This window comes from Antechinus flavipes, chromosome 3 (genome assembly GCF_016432865.1).
Source record: "Antechinus flavipes isolate AdamAnt ecotype Samford, QLD, Australia chromosome 3, AdamAnt_v2, whole genome shotgun sequence".
In the NCBI taxonomy this organism is placed as follows: Eukaryota; Metazoa; Chordata; class Mammalia; order Dasyuromorphia; family Dasyuridae; genus Antechinus; species Antechinus flavipes.
Window position 1 is genome coordinate 169,400,109 of NC_067400.1, and position 17,309 is coordinate 169,417,417.

The window sequence follows — 17,309 nt, forward strand, 5'->3', positions numbered from 1 at the left end:
TTTGATTATCATGTATCTATTTTCCTTAAGACTGAAGTCAAAAGATTAAGAAAATTATATCTGAACATTACACCATTTGCTCTTTATTTATTATTTTTTTTGGAGGAGAAAAATTGGGGTTAAGTGACTTGCTCAGGGTCACACAGCTTGTAAGTGTTAAGTTTCTGAGACTGGATTTAAACTCAGGTCCTCCTGACTCCAGGACAGATGCTTTGTTCACTGGGACATCTAGCTATCCCCATAAGTCACACTTATGCAAAATGAAGTGAGTAGAACTAAGAGAACATTGTACACAGTAACAACAATGTTGTAAGGATGTTCAGCTATCAAAGAGTTAGCTATTCTGATCAATACAATGATCTAAGATAATTCAAATAATGAAAACATGCAATTTACTTCCAAAGAGAACTGATGAAGTCTGAGTACAGATTAAAGTATACTTTTTAAGCTTTATTTTTGTCTATTCTTTTACACTGTGCACCCAAAAGGGAAATATATTTTAGATGCCTTCACTTGTATAATATAAATTTTTTTAACTTCTCAAGGAGGAGGGAAAATAGGAAGGAAAGAAAGAGTTTAGAGCTCAGAATTTTTAAAAATGGTTGTTGATTTTTTCCTATGGAATTGGGAAATATTTAATTAAATACATAAATGTTTATATTAAAAAGAGACTCCCCAGATTTTTCTGAAGCTACTCTGTTCAATATTTATTTTTAAATTTTTATTAATTATTTTCATAGTATTTTATTATTTTAAACACATGCAAAAATAGTTTTTGGCATTCACCTTTGCAAAACCTTATGTTCCAAATTCTTCTCTTCTGCTCCTCTCCACCCTCCTCCCCAAGACAGCAAGCAATCCAATATAGGTTAAACATATACAATTTTTCTGAATATATTTCCAAATTTGTCATGCTGTGCAAGAAAAATCAGATCAAAAGGGGGAAAAACATGAAAAAATGTGGGGAAAGCAAACAAAGAACAACAATAGCAACAACAATAAAAGAAGAAAATAGTATGTTTCAATATGTTTCAATTCATACTCCATATTTCTCTCTCAGGATGCAGATGGCACATTACATCATAAGTCTATTAGAATTACCTTGAATCACCTCATTGTTGAAAAGAATCAGATCATCACAAAATCTTGTTATTACTGTGTACAATGCTCACTTGGTTCTGCTCACTTCATTTAGCATCACTTAAATAAGTCTTTCCAGGCTTTTTTGAAATCAGCCTACTTATTGTTTCTTATAGAAAAATAATATTCCATTACATTAATAAACCATAACTTATTCAGCCATTCCTCAACTGATGGGCATCCACTCAACTTCCAGTTCCTTGCCATTACAAAAAGGACTGCTATGAACATTTTATAATACATGCATCCTTTTTCCTCTTTTATGATTTCTTTGTAATACAGACTCAGCAAAGACACTTCTGGATCAAAGGACATAGACAGTTTTATAACTCCATAGGCATTGATTGTATTTTTCTTATTTTTGTCTGTTTTTTTTTTTTTGGCAATGTACCTAATATGGAAATATGTTTTGGATGCCTTCACTTGTACAATAAACATCGAATTGTTTGACTTTTCAAGGAGAAGGGAGAGTGTGAAAGAAGAAGAGAATTTGGAGCTCAGAATTTAAAAAAAATGGTTGTTTAATCCCATTCCCTTATGTAATTGTGAAACATTTAAGGGAATAAATAAAAATATATGTTAAAAAGAGATTTCCCAAGTTCTGAAATTATCCTGCTCATCATTTCTTATAGCACAATTCCAGTTGGGCTTCCATGTGGTGTGAACCAGTTCCTTTGAGCCACTTTTTAATGAAGAGAAGTGGAAACTCTGGAATAAGCTTCTCAATTGTTTCTCAACAAAATGGAGCATATATTTCTTTCATTTGGAATGGTACAAGGGGAATGTTGTGTCAAGTCAACAAATTCATCATTTTTTCCTGTTTTGATAATGAAAACCCATGGTTTAGGAAAAGATGGAAGATTGTTAAACATAAGGAAAAAATAATGGTAACTAGGAGATGTGTTTCTGTCAATGAGGGGACATAAAATATATTGGTCACTTTGGGAAAGTTTGTTAGCTTCTGAAGGGAATATTAGAACTTCTTACTTTCTTTGAAGATTATGCCAGATTCTGGCTGTTCAAGCTTGAACTGATTGGCTTCTAATGTGCCTTTCTCTGATTTCTACAACACCATTAAAGACTTTGAATGGAGTTTGGGATTCTGGGGATAGAAGAAATGGCAGGGGCTTCACTCTTAATGGCTTGTGATGACAATGCTGGTACATTTCAATTTAATTACAGTCTTTAGTTATTCATTATTTTCTTCTTAACTAGATCTATATTTCAAATGGATGTAGGACAAAAATATGAATATTGTGTATGTATAATGCATATGTGTATATCCACCCACATCCAGTACCTATGCCGATAATATTTTATAATGATGTAGTGTGCTAGATTTTTAATCAAAGCATCCTTTTGTCACAGTGCAAAACTAATTGTGTTGTTGTGTGTTGGAGGTCAAAGTTGTTATAATAAAACATCCATCTTGGAGCTTTTTAGAGAAACCTGTTTAAAAAGGTTAAAGTGGGTAATTATCACAACCCTAATTTACAACTACTTGGCAATAAGAGTTGCTTTTCAATGAACCATTTATTCATGATCCGCTGCTTCACACTGCAGGATTCTTCTTGACTAGGTTAGAAAATGTAATTAATAAATGATAGGATTATTTATGGTTCACGGTGCCAGATTGGAAAATACAATGATATACAGAATGAGCTAAAAATTATTCTTGCAAGCAGCATCTCAGCCTTTAATCCAGGATTGAATTGTCACATTACTTGATATGGTGTGGTGAACTCATGATGGAATTCATAGGACACAATTTTCTATTTGTTGTCCTTGTTCAATTCTGTGCCAATAAAGAAAAGTCCACATTCCTTCTGGAACATAGTTAATGCACATCAGTATGTTAATCTTTGTCTAGGTGTGGCTGAACAGGCTTGGTTTGGATAGTCATATGATTGCCTATTTGAGGGATTTTCTGGAAGTGAAAATGACCAAATATAAATTAGGAAGCATTTTGGAGTTAGTCCTGACAGTTGTTCATTTTATGTCTCATTCTTTGTAATCCCATTTGGGGTTTTCTTGGCAAATATACTGGAGAGGTTTGTCATTTGCTTCTTCAGGTCATTTTACAGATGAGGAAACTGAGGCAAATAAGGGTAAGTGACTTGCCCAGGGTCACATAGCTACTTATTTGTCTAAGGCTAAATTTGAACTTGGGATGATGAGTCTTCCTGAACCCTGGACTGTCAGTCTACACTATGGCACCTAGCTGCTCATGGATAGATATCTAAAGAGATATTTTCTTACTGCTTGACTTTCAAGACATATTCAACCTTATAGTATTGCAAAGTCCTGCTAAAGGGGAAACATTTTCCATATTAACTGAAGATTTACTAGTTCTATTAGTTTCCAAACAAAATCCTCATTCATGACAAAATAATAAGGTAGAGGGGGAGGAGGAGGAGGAAGAGGTTGATAGCATAAAATAAAAGCTTTCTTTAAATTCAGCTCTCTCCTGCCTAACAAGCTCATCTATGTCTCCTCCATCCTATATAAAAATGTATATTTTAGGTTATTCACGTACAGTCATTATTTAAATTATTAAACCTTTTTATTTTTCAAAACATATCCGTGGACAATTCTTCAAGATTAACTCTTGCAAAACCTTGTGTTCAAATTTTCCCTCCTTTCCCCAACACCCTCCCCTAGATGGCAAGTAGTCCAATATATGTTAAACATAGCAGAAATATATGTTAAATCTAATGTATGCATACATATTTATACAATTATTGTGCTGCACAAGAAAAATCAAATCAAACCAGTAAAAAAAAAAAAGCAAAATAAAATGCAAGCATGCAACAACAAAAAGAGTGAAAATGCTATGTTGTGAACCACACTCAGATCCCCTAGTCCTCTCTGTGGATGTAGATGGCTCTTTTCATCATTGAACAACTGGATCTGGTTTGAATCATCTCATTGTTGAAGAAAGCCATGTCCATCAGAATTGTTTATATTATAATCTTGTTGTTGCCGTGTATAATGATCTCCTTGTTCTGCTTATTTCACTTAGCATCATGTAAGTCTCTCCAAGCCTCTCTGAAATCATCCTGTTGGTCGTTTCTTACAGAACAATAATATTCCATAACATTCATATACCATAACTTATTCAGCCATTCTCCAGTTGTTGGGTATCCATTCAGTTTCCAGTTCCTTGCCATTACAAAAAGGGCTGCCACAAACATTTTTGTGTATGTGGGTCCCTTTCTCTCCTTTAAGATTTCTTTGGGATATAATGCAGAAGAAACACTGCTGGATCAAAGGGGATGCACAGTTTGATAACTTTTTGAGCATATGTACATTCATTTTTTAACATCCGTATGAATCATAATGAAGAAGAAAAAAAATAACAAAGAGAAAAACCATGAGAAAGAAAAAACAAAGCAAAACAATAAAAAAGATGAAAATAATATGCTTTGATCTACATTCATTTTCCATAATTTTTTTCTCTAGGCTGTAGATGGCATTTTCCATCCAAAGTTTATTGGAATTGCATTGGCTTACTGATTTGCTGAGAAGAGCTAAGCCTATTATAGTTGATTTTTATTCATTCTTGTTTTCCTGGTTCTTCTTGCTATATACTCAGCATCAGTTTATATAAGTCCAGAGTTTTCTGAAATCTGCCTCTTCATCATTACTTATAAAGTAATAGTAAAGAATTATTTCTTATTGTCAAATTTAATGGCCTTTCTGGAATCTAATCTTTCTTGAACTTTTTCGAGGGTTTGTCATTATCAATCACTCTCTTCTCCTTGATATTCCCGTATCTCTTGCTTTCTTGTGATACTATTTTCTCCTGCTTTTTCTCTTGCCTATCTAAACACTTCATCAACCCTCTACTCTTCTTAAATTCCCTTTTACTCTCAAAGAATTCATCAGCCTCCCACTAATCTAGGTTTGACTCTAAGTAGTGTCCTATACACTCCTCACATTCTCTGTTGACAAGGCCTGATTATTTTACTTTTTTAACATCTTTTATATATACCACCTTCTCTTCTCTGATACCTTTACCACTCTGATGCAGACTTTTGTTGCTTCCTGTTTGAGATTGTGTCTCACTGCCACAACTTTCCTTCACTGCAGACCATCCTCTGTTCAGCTGCCAAAATGATCTTTCCCTCCCACTCAATAAACTCTAGTAATTACTTGAAACCTGAAAGATCAAGTGCAATATCCTCTGGTATTCAAAGACCTTTCAAAATTTGACTTCCATTCCTAATTTTTTTAGTCTCCTCACACCTTACCAAGCATGTATTTTTTGATTCAGTATTACCAGCTTCCTTTCCCTTCTGCCACTATTGCCCTTGCCCTTCCTCCCACTAATTCCCATAGTTGACATTTTCACTGGATGTTACTCATTTCAGAAATTCTGTACTTCCTTTTATTCTCCTAGAGGCGTCCTTGGTTTCCTTCAAATTTCAGCAAAAGTCCTGCCTTTTATAGGAAGTCTTTCCTAATCCCTCTTTAATATGAATGCCTGCCCTATATTCATTATATTCTATTCTTTGTATAATTTATTTGTTTACAGCTGTTTGCATATTGTTTCTTCTAGACTATGATGATGTCTTTTCAATCAGGGACTATATTTTGTCTTACATTGGAACATAGCAAGCATTTAATAAATATTTATTGATGATTATTAATAGTAAGGTTTCTCAAACATTGGGTACATGATGAAACAGGTTAAGAGATTAAATGAGTTGCCCAAAGTGACAAACATAGATTTTCTGGTTCCAGATCCAAAACTCTTCCCCCCATATCAAGCTAAACAGATTTTTCTTGTCTGTGAATTTCAAATTCTGGGACAAAATAATGGGATTTATAGCATCAATAAAATTAAGATGTAGATTCTGCCTTTGAACACATTTCTTTTGTTTATATGATCTCTTCTTCAAATGTTAAATATGGCATCTGGTTATTCTTTGAAAAATGCCATATTTTATCTCCAAGACTATAGTATGGCAGGCATAATTTGTATCTAGAGAAGTAAGAAAACAGACACTGAAAAAGTTCTGAATCAGTGACAATCAACTGCTACCTTTCAATTGCTAGTTTTCTCTTACCTACTGACTCAACTTTAACCAAGCCTTAAAAAAAAAATAGAATAAAGTATTGGTGAATACAAACACTAAAACTTGACTAAAATGTGATATGAGGGGTTGTTTGCAAAGTTTTGCTTTCATGACTTGATACCATGGAGAAGTGATAAAATAGATGTGATAAACATTATTGTACATTATATTGAAATCATGACATTTTTAATTAGATGGACTAATAATTCTCTAAAAAGCAATCTTTATGACTTTTGAGTTTCACTTTGGATTCTACATAAGAATCTAGGAGCCTATTTGCTTCACAGATTGAAGATAGAGAAAAGTAAGAGTGCTAGGGTTGATCAAGCTGAAAAAAGGTTACATATTCAAAAGAAAATTGTCAGTGAATTAAGATGGAAATGATGTTCCCAAAGTTTTTCAGGTTTCTCTCTATATTTGAAGAGGAAAACACACACTTGTGAGAGAGAGGGAAAGGGAGAGAAAAAGCAAGAGGAGGGGAAGAAGGAAAGGGGAGGGGAGGGGCAAGAGGAGGGAGAAGGGAAAAGAAGAGAGAACATGAAGAAAGAGAAAGGAGAAAGAGAAGAGAGAGAGGAGAGACACATACAGAGAGACAGAGAGATAGAGATAGAGACAGAGAGAGACAAAGGACGAGGGGTAGAGAGGGAGAGAGGAAGGGAGAGAGGGAAGAAGGGAGGGAAGGAGAAAGAAAGAGAAAGGGCAGGAGGCAGGCATATGTGCACATTAAAAAAACTCAATTAGACTTGCTTAAAAGTTTTCCACTAGGGAATGGAATTGCTGTAGCTGTACCTGAAATCTCTTGGTACAATAACTAACTATAGATAGAACTTTATTAATGAATTGAGTCTGGGCAGCAAATAACTAACAGGGCAGTTTCAAGAATCTTTTTTATATTTCTTAAATTAATTTATTTTCTTAAATTAAAATTTTTTTGCTTGTTTTAAATTTAGTTGTTCTTTAAGTTAAAAAAAAAAAAAAAACAACAACAACAACCAGGAGAAGGTCATTTGCAATGATCACCTTAGATTAGCTTTTTAAAATAGGGTTACATCTTCCAGTTGCTCTGTCTTCCACTGGCTGATCTTCTGATACTCAGTTTGACTTTGGATACCTTTTCCCTTGGGAGATTCAAATCTGTCAATTAAGATAGAACACCTGCTTTTTTCTCTGATTTTTCAGCAGATTTACATTCTGAAAAGCAAAGCAGGTGCTTGAATTTTGTAGCATTTATAATGAAATGGAAAATTGTCAATGTCACCAAAGTGATTGAAAAATTTCCAAAATGAAGTTGAATTCATGAAATGTTTATGAGGCTGTGAGAACAGAATTCAGGAATGGTATTCAAGAAGAAAGAGTGAGCCAGAGAGCTTTGTGGAAGAATTTGAAATGATTAATTCTTTTAGATGGTGGCGAAACTTGAGGATTTCATGGATATCCAGAAATTTTTATTAAAAATAATAGTGTCAGAATGCAATTTTATGTTGTATTTTTAATATAGCATGTGTGAATAGCAAATTGTCAGGAACTCTTAGCAGTGCTATTATATCTGTTATTTCAAAGCCAGGAAGAGTTATGGGAAATTGCTGCAATTACAGTCTCATTTCATTGATTACCGCAGATTGCAAAATAGTTACAAAAGTATTGGCATTGAAGCCTGAATCTGTTTTACCTAATACTATTCATGCCAGTCAAATTGGGTTCATCAAAAGAAGGAGTTGAAACAAGAACAATGTGGGTAATCTGGGACATTAATGCACTCTTAGTGGAGTTGTGAACTGATCCAACCATTCTGGACAGCAATTTGGAACTATGCCCAAGGCTATAAAATTGTGCATATCCTTTGATCTAGCATTACAACTACTAAGTGTAAATCCCAAAAACATCCAAATATATATATATATATATATATATATATCAGTTCTTTTTGTAGTGACTAAGAATTAATAATCTAAAAGATGTTCATCAATTGGAAAATGATATATGACTATAAAGGAATGTTGCTGTGCTTTAAGAAATGACAAGCAGGTGCATTTTGCTTTTTGTCAGTCATTAAGTGTACTTTAGTCTCTGCCATTTCAGGCAAATTCATACTTAAAGCATTGATTCATTTAAAAATTTTTCCAAGTTTGAAGTATATATTTAGTCTTAAATTAATGACAGGATAAAGTCTTCTTCTAACTAAGGGACATGAAGTAAAAATTGTTCCTGATACCCTTGTAGATTGTCTCTTTTCTCTTGAATTCTTAACATGCTTTTAAAATTATCAATATAGTTTTTATACTCTATTCTTATACAAATAAGCTTTGACAATTTAAAACCACAATAAGACATTTGGGACACACTATATTTCACTCTGCTCTTACTAAACTCTCTTTTAATAAAGAAAGGCAACTAAGCAAAAGAAAGAAGGAAAGAAGGAAGGAGGGAAAGATGAAAGGAAAGAAGAAAGGAAGGAAGGAAGGAAAGATGTAAGGAAAGAAGAAAGGCAGGCAGAAAGGAAGGATAGAAGGAGGAAAGGAAGGAAGGAAGGAAGGAGAAAGAAAGAAAAGACAAGCAGGATGATTTCAGAAAAACGTGGAAAGACTAACATGAACTGATGTATAGTGAAGTGAACAGATGTAGGAGAATGTTGTATGTAGTAACAACATTTTGTTGAATGATGAAGAATGTGAATGACTTAGTCATTCATCAGCAATGAAATGAATCCAAGACAATCCCAAAGGAGGAATGAAGCATGCTATCAGCCTCCAGAGAAAAAAAATGATATCATTAAAACATAGACTGAAATGTGGTATTTTTCACTTTCATTTTTTTTTTTGCTTTTTATTCAAGTATTTTTGTACAAAATGTTTTTATTTTGTTATTATTAGAGAAATGTTTTATGTAATTGTATATGTGTAATAGCTTATTGCTTACCATCTCAGGGAAGGTAAAGGAGAGGCAAGAGAGAGGGATAGAATCTGGACCTCAAAACTTTAAATAAAAATGTTTAAAAACAATCACAATAAAACAGATTTTTTTTTTTGTGTTAATTGTACTCAGCAAAAGGAGTGTTCATGTTAGTGATACTTTTTCAGGTTTGCTTTTCTGGATCATAATTTAAGAGCAGCAAACCAATATTTGGTACAAACCCTTGGCTTGTCCCAAGAACACAAGATGAAGCTACAGAATTTTTTTTTTTTTTTTTTTTTTTTTTTTTTTTTTTGCTGAGGCAATTGGGGTTAAGTGACTTGCCCAGAGTTATACAGCTAGGAAGTGTTAAGATTTGAACTCGGGTTCTTCTGACTTCAGGGCTGGTGCTCTATCCACTGTGCCACCTAGCTGACCCACTATAGCAACTATTTTAAAATGATTACATTTTTATAATTTACTATATATTATACATATATGTATATATAAATGCCTTTCACATATGTCTTTCACAGAATAAAGTCAGAATACCATTTAACTACCACAATAAGTGTGATCATGGAAAATTAATTTAACTCCCATACTCTGTTTACTCATCTGCAAGTTGAGGAAAATTACACTTTTGTTATCAACTTCACAATTTATTTGAGGCAACTAGGTTTTGCAGTAGCTAGTGTTGCACCAGGAATCATGAAGACCCAATATTCTTGAGTTCAAATTTGGATTCAGACATTTACTAGCTGTGTGAATCAAAGGAATAGTTTTATGGTATAACCAGATCCTAACTGCTGAGAGATTTAAGGTTCCTCATAGGCTGTGAAAGCAATTGCAATGATCTCAGGGAGCACAACATGCTTAATGTAAATCACCCTGATTAGTGTTTCATTACTTCCCTATTCTACTTGTGACAAGAATGATGGGTTGGCCTCCAATATTGGTGGAATATTATTATTATTATTAGGAGGGACTCAATTAACAAATTCATTAATTATGTTTGAACTTATAATCGCCTACATCGGGTTCATTTGTAAGCAAATTGTTACATCTTAATAAATATTCCAAGAAAATCAAAATTTTTTGTCATATATATTTAATTCAATTCAAGAAACACTGGTTAAACACCTATAAGGAGGAGTAAGTGAAATAGAGTTCAATTGGAAGAGAGTTTATAAGTTCCTTGCCTTCATGAGTTTTCAGTCTTATAACTAACATATATAGATAACAGAGCCAACCTTAAGTATATATAGTGAGTGAAAAATAAGAACTCTGAGTGTCCAAGGAGAAAGCTTTTACTGGTAGGAGACTGATTAAGGAAGTTTGTATGGAAAGAGATGAGTTGTAAAGCATTTGACAAGTGAACAGGGGAAGGGAGAACTTTCTAGACAGAGAGAATGGGATGCAAATTACAACACTGAGAGCACAGGGCATATTGGGGTAGATAGAAAGTGCTGCAATTTTACTGGAAAACAGTATAAAAAGGCATTTTTTACAAAATGAGTGGAAAGAGATTGGAGGCATATTAGGGGTGGCATTGAAGCTAGGAAAAGTAGTTAATTTTATTCTAGAGGTTGTAGGAAACAACTAGAAGATTTTTAAGCAGATGAGAGACATGATTATACAGGTGATTTAAGAATTTTTTAAAAAAGCAATCTAGAATCTCCTTTCCTAAAGAACTTTAAAGATTGCTAGGTTTTTATTTATCAAGGCTATTTTAAAGAGGACCTAAACTGAAAACCAAGGAAATGGACATAATTGATTAAAAATTGAAAATGAGAGCAAATCAAGCTTATAGCCTTAGGTATTAACAACATAGTACGAATGTAATACCCTTTCACGATGTTTTCCAACTTCTACTTGTTTTGGCAGACTGAATCCCTAGAAGTTGACTTTCCCTCTTAACAGTCATAGGGGTTATCCTAATGGACAGGGTTTTTCGAGAGCCATTGGCAGCAAGTCTGTAAACTAGTATGCTCTCTCAGTGATTATCAGTTATAGTTAATTAGCTTTTAGAAAAAGCATTTACTAAGGAAGTGTAACAAAGACTATTGTTAGAGAAATGTTTCCTCCGTTTCGAAGCACACTCTTCCTTTCCACACACAAAATCCCTTGGGACAGTGAGCTCAAATATAGGGAATGCTTATGACTAAATGACACGTTCACAGTTTCTTATTACTGAGAATGGTTGTTGCTCTTTGTAGACTTCTTGTGAAGTTTCCCTAGGTATAAGTCTCCCATAGTCTCTGAGGTTAGTGGTCTTATAGAGTTCTAACTCTAATTTCATTGGTTTCTCTTGTTTATCAATGCTATGTTTTTTCCTCTCAGCACACATATTGCTGTTAAGCCACTGCTTCTACTTCTAAATACAGTTACATCTTAGGAGGTTAGGAGGATGATGCCTCCATCATGTGGAAAATCCACATAAAATATTTTAGGTTCTTTTTGTACCAGAGAAGAAGTTTGCATTTTTTTCTTTTTCTTTTATGAGGTGTTTACAGTACCTTATTGCAAAATTTGGATTAAGCTCTGTGTAATCCATTGGCCTTTGTGTGTCATCTGTGGCTTCTCCAAAACTCCCCCCTAAAATTCTCATTTAAATTCTTATGCTGACCCATGATATATCAAAACCTGTGATAGGGAAAATCATGGTATGGAAGGAATAATTGTATAGACCTTCTTGGGGCAAGTCACAGTTACACTGTTGGATATTGAATCCTAACAGTACCTTGTTTTCCACAGTAGAACTCAAACAAAAATAGAATAATCTATGAGGACCTACCTGTTACTAAAATTTGTAAAGATTTTACCACCAAAATAGGTTCAAATTTAGCTTTATGAAGGATAAAGTTAAAAGAAAAAACTCAGCTGTTGCTTAGGAATAATATGAACATGAGATAGTTAAAAATGAACATGCTTCCTCTCAATCCAAGGTCTTCTGATAGAGGCTGCTAAATGTTTCCATAAATGTGTAATGAATTCAACCAGAATTTATTAAGTATGTATAGATAACTCATTGTACTATTTTTCTGAGCAAATATGAAAAAAATATAAAACACAAAAGGCAAAATAGACAAGACAGCATCTGCCTAAATATATTAGCAAGCCTAAAGATTAGGTATAAATTGACTTTAAGTCATCTGACCATCTTCTTGTATTTCAAAAATTGTCTTATAATTTAGAGCTAGAAGGTCCTGTTTTTTGAGATCGTCTGGTCACTGAATTGTCTTAAAATTCATCTGATCCATCCTGTTCAGAAAAGTTGAATTTGTCACAAATTCAATTTGTCAAGGTCATATAACTAGTAAGTTGCCTCTAATGGAATCTACATATTGAAATTAAGCCAAATTAGGCCAATTTATATCTGTGCAGTGACTTTTGAGTATTCAAGTGAAAAGAAGAGTCAACTGATGAGGCAAATTTCATTGTTGTTTTATTGTAAGAAATTGGCACGGCCACCCAAACCTTCAGAAGCCACCTCCCTGAGCAAGAGCAGCTTTGAGAAAAAGACCCTACACTAGCAAAAAGATTATGAGTAGATGAAAGTCCAGCTGATGTTTAACTTTTATTTTTAGTAATAAACTCTTTAATATATGTACACATTTTTGACATAATACTATTATATATACTTACTAGACTAGAATGCAAACATAACTTTTATATACATTGGGAAACAATGGTGTTGTGGAATTGAATCAATAATATCTTTGAGGTATTCCTGAAATTATTGAGTATACCTGTTTGCTTTTACTCTTGCTGTTGCCAAAATATTTGCTATCTTAGGCTTTGGAGGAATAGTCTAGCACAGGATTTCTTAAACTTTTTCCATCTATGACCTCTTTTCACCTGAGAAATAGGTATACAAATCAAATATTTACTAATGGTAAATCACAATTTTGCAACCACAGCCCATAATTTAAGAAGCTTTTGTCTAGAATACATTGTGATATGCAGAAAACAACATAGTTATAGCATCCAAAAATTGATAATTGGTCAATAGTCACTCCATATCAGTAAATATAAATTCTCCAAATTGGCAGAGTATGCTCTTAATTTCTTGAGCACAGACTTTCCCTTAATTAACATGCTCATAGGCATAAACTTTATCCTTGATAAATGCTTCTAACAAAAGGGAATACTGTAAGCATTCAACCATGATTCCCAGATATCTCATCATCATTTTTGTTTCTTGTTTATCATTTTCATTTGAGTGATTTTGTTAAGGCCTAAAAAAAATAATAAAACTTTATCAAGTCTTTGTTACTTATTCTATTGAGAACAAACGCAGCCCTGATTCCTACAGTGACTTGCCTGCAGGATATGAATCTTTTAAAGCTTTTAGGCTGTTTATGGTCATCAGCAAGGTATGTAGTTATTATTATCATCAGCATTTTCTCCTTTTTTAGTTAGTGTCACATTCTCTATCTGCATTAGTTTAGGAATAAATATAGAGGGACCAAATGCATAAGAGGTGTAAGTGGCCTATATTTCTTTACTTTTTTTTTTTATCCTGCAAAGATCGGAGAGCATTGGATTCCAAACTGGTGGCTTTGAAAGCTGCATGTGTTTGAAACACACAGAGACAGAATAATATTTAGCCTGCAAATCTCATGCTAAGCTTTTTAAAATAGAAAGAGTTACTACTTCTTGCTGTTTAATGATGGGAAACTGTACAATTGTGGTCTGTAGAAAGTAAAAAGAAAAAATAAGTCAGATATAGTTTCTCAGCTCTCCCACATTGTCCAATACTTTTGAAACTTCTTTCTGAACTTGCTGCTCAGTAACATGAACAATTCTAACTTAATAGTGTGGCCTTGGCAATAGGACAGAAAGTACTAAAAGCTCCCTACTTATCCATCCAAGGCTATTATGATGTTTGTCACTTAGGCTTATTCCATCTTTAGCTGATTGACCTTCAGGTATTTTCTTAATTAGTAAGATATTCAGATGTATTCTGTAGGAAGTATTTTTGGAGATAAAAAGAGAGCAAGTTGATTATGGTGCCTCTTATCTTCCAGAGTTATTGATGAAAAGTCTTTCTGGAGAAGATAGAAAGGTTGATTAAAGTGTTAATAAGATTTGTATGAAGATTAAAGAGAAAGATATGTGAATGATTGGGGAAGTGAAGGTTAGATAAACCAAAGAGTACTCTAAGGCATCTTATTCTGTTAATATGCCAAGAAAATGAGAGTAGGCAAGCTCAGATCTTATATCTTCCAGGATGGCTTTTTTTTTACTAAGTCCTAAATCTTCTTTTTCCTCTCTTTCTCTCTCCCTCCCTCCTTTCTTTCTTCCTCCCTGTACCTTTTCCTCTTCCTTCCCTCTCCTTCTTCTTCTTCTTCTTCTTCTTCTTCTTCTTCTTCTTCTTCTTCTTCTTCTTCTTCTTCTTCTTCTTCTTCTTCTTCTTCTTCTTCTTCTTCTTCTCTTCTTCTTCTTCTTCTTCTTCTTCTTCTCTCCCTCTTTTTCCTCTTTCCTTTTTTTCTTTTCTCTTTTGATCTCTTCCCCCTTTCTTTTTCTCTTCTCCTTTCTCCTTACCTCTTCTTCTCTCTTTCAGTACATCCATCTTTAGAACAGTTCCATAAATTTGTCAGTTTAGTCTATTTGCTTTTTGCAGGTATTCTTTGTTTTTTTTACTATAATCCTTCTGCCCTCAAAGACATGAACAGAATATAATTCAGAGTAACAATGAAGAAGTGAAATGGTAATGCTTGTTGAATAAATAAATGGACTGAATTTATCTTCAATATTTGTGCCTTAATATATTGCTATAATTCTCTTTTCCACTCTTATGAATCTTAACATTGTTGCTGTTCTCACAGAGATGGTAAACTTTTCTTTTGCAATGAAGATTGGAGTTGGATCATGAGAAAAGGAATTTTTCAAAAAGTTATGTCTCTGAATTGACCAGAAGTCTATGTAGAAGGAAGTGTGATAGCCATTCTACCAGTGACTCATTCTTCATTGTGTTAATTAAAAGTTGTAAGTTTTTGAAAAATTATTTTCAACTGTTAAAAGTAAATATATAGCAAATAATGCACTAAATGCTACAATGTATAGTGAAGAATAGTAAACATTATTTCTTTTCTCCAGGAATCTCTGGTCAATACTTCAGTATTTATTAATTAATAAAAAGACTTTTACTGAACAACAGATAGCAAGGGAAAAGACATTTATGTAGGTACAATCTAAGTTATATGCATATTCAAGCAATGAGCATAGAGAAGAAAAACCTAGTGGTCATAGTCAATTATAGATAATTTTCCTAGAAGAGATGAGGTATTTTGGGACAAAGATTGGAGGGGGATAAAGAGATTTTGGCATATGCAAACATAAAGCAATATGAATGCTCCATGTGGCAAACATATAGGAGACACCATGTTACAGTAGATTGAATGAGTTGGCAAGACTGATGATTTATGCTTAAATGCCACGTCTCGTATTTGGTATGTTTTTTTTCCCCAACATTGTTGTTTCCACTTAGGTTATCCCATTGTAATTTCCCCACAGAAAAATTGGACTACATTTCTGGAATCACCAAAGACAGTGATAGAGAGTTTTTGGTTCTTTCTTACTTGATTCTAACCTTTCTCAGTAGCTAAATGTCATAGTGAATAGAGACCTGATCCTGAAGTCAAGAAGATCTGAATTTAAATTCAGCCTCAGTTACTAGCTTTATGACTCTGGGCGTTTAATATTGCTCAGTCTTGGTTTCTTCAACTGTAAAATGGGAATAAAAATAGCACCTACTTCCCAGGGATGTTTTGAGGATCAAATAAAATAATACTTGTAAAGTACTTATCACAGTGCTTGGCATGGAGCAAATGTTTGGTAATAGTTAATTCCTTTCAATTTCTCAGCACTTCATGAATATCTCTAAACACACCCCATTATATACTGTTTCTGAATATAGCCAATGTGAGAGATTTGTTTGGCTATGCTTATTTTTAGAAGAGATTTAATCTAATGTTTTTCCTAGTAGGTTGGGTTGGGAGATTTGGAACAAAAGAGGGGGAAGTTTGCAAAAAAAAAAATGAAATAAAGGACGAGGATTACCAAAGTATTAAAAAATGTACAATAGAAGGAAGGTCAAAGGAAACAGACAAGCAGGATAATTTTTACAAGTTAAATATTGATTATGTAATATTCCCCACATTGGAGTATCATCGTGTGGCTTTAAGGTAGACAGAATAAACATCTTTAACTTCTTCTTTCCCCACTCCTGTACAAAGGGAAACTTTATTTCCTGCCATGAGGGCAAGCAGAGGATTGGGGTTCTGAGAGAGGGAGAATCAATGCTTCAATTAATCAGTATTTTTAAAATTCCTACTACAGACCAGACTGTGCTAAACTCTGAAGATACAAAAAGAGGCAAAAGACAGTTCCTGGTCTCAAGGAATTTCTCATCTAAGGGAAAATAAAATCTTAACATATTTATTTAAAGTTAGCTATATACAGCATAAATTGGAATATTAACATAGGGGGAAAAACTGTAATTAAGAAGAGATGGGGAAGGCTTCCGGTAAAAGAAGAGATTTTAGTTGGGACTTAAAACTAGTGAAGTTAGTAAACAGAGAAGAGGAAAGGGATTGTTGTATGCATGGTATACAGCCAGAGAGAATGCCTGAACTAGAAAGAGAAGTGGAGAAGGGAGGAGAGGAGAGAGGAAGGGAGAGACAGACACTGACTCCCAGCTCTTATCCAAATAGAAATTCTCTAAAATACCTAATTTAGTAGGCATGGGATAATAGAAACTAATTGTCCCTCTTCCCAGAAATTTATTCTTCCTTAAGCAAACTGAAGTGGGCTGATAACTCATTTTCTCTTTACACGCTGGAATTCAAAAACAACTGAATAGATTCAGAGGCTGGAACTCTCCTTTCTCTGGTTCTCACCAACTTGGCTTTGCCCTCACACAAGTGAAGGACATTGATCTTTGCCAATGAAAAGAAAGTCTTCTATGCTAATGGGCTTTGTGACTCAGTTTACATTTGTGTATGTTGGTGGCACAAGCCTGGAGTCAAGAAGAACTGAGTTCAAATTCATCCCCAGACAGTGCCTGGCATATAGTAAATACTATGCAGATGTTAATTGTTACTAAGATTATTAACATGTTAAAATAAACTCTAGATAATGGAGATGGGGTTTCATGTACAATCCTATATTTTTTCTCTATGCATATCACAT